Raw genomic sequence first — 586 nt, 5'->3', positions numbered from 1 at the left:
CGCGCCAAGTATGCTGCTGCTGGAGATTTCTTCCCATCTTTGATTTTTCTGTCACGTAATTTGCTACTTGTTATCGAAATCCCTTTTTAATTTCTGCAGCCCTCATTACGCTATCTATTGCATTTCTTGTTTTTATTTTTCACGTATACATTGAAAATAATTCAACATGGATTTTATTTGTTTAATTTGATACAATAGTTTTTTTCGAGGTATATTAATTACAAAATGATTTTGCGTGATTGTTATATATTGAAGATAATGTCACTTAGGTTTTTTTTTGTAATTTGACAACAGTCTTTTTTTCGAGGTCGAGATTATACATTTAAGATGATACAAAGGTCTCATTTTTTTCACTTTGATACAATTTCTTTTAAGTAAAAACGTTAAAAAATATACTTGGCGATTTTTTTACATTTTTAATGTTTTTTCCACGGATTTATAATTAACAAAGATGATCGCGAGCTCCGAAACGCGATGGTTTAGATCGGCGCGAGATATTTATAAATTTTATTATTAAGTAATTACCACGTTCACGATATCCGGAATTTGATCGTTTGAATGGGCGCAGATCGGAAGAGCACACGTC

Source organism: Wasmannia auropunctata, unplaced genomic scaffold (genome assembly GCF_000956235.1).
Source record: "Wasmannia auropunctata unplaced genomic scaffold, wasmannia.A_1.0 LD336106.1, whole genome shotgun sequence".
NCBI classification, from domain to species: domain Eukaryota; kingdom Metazoa; phylum Arthropoda; class Insecta; order Hymenoptera; family Formicidae; genus Wasmannia; species Wasmannia auropunctata.
Note: the sequence above shows the minus strand (reverse complement) of the source record.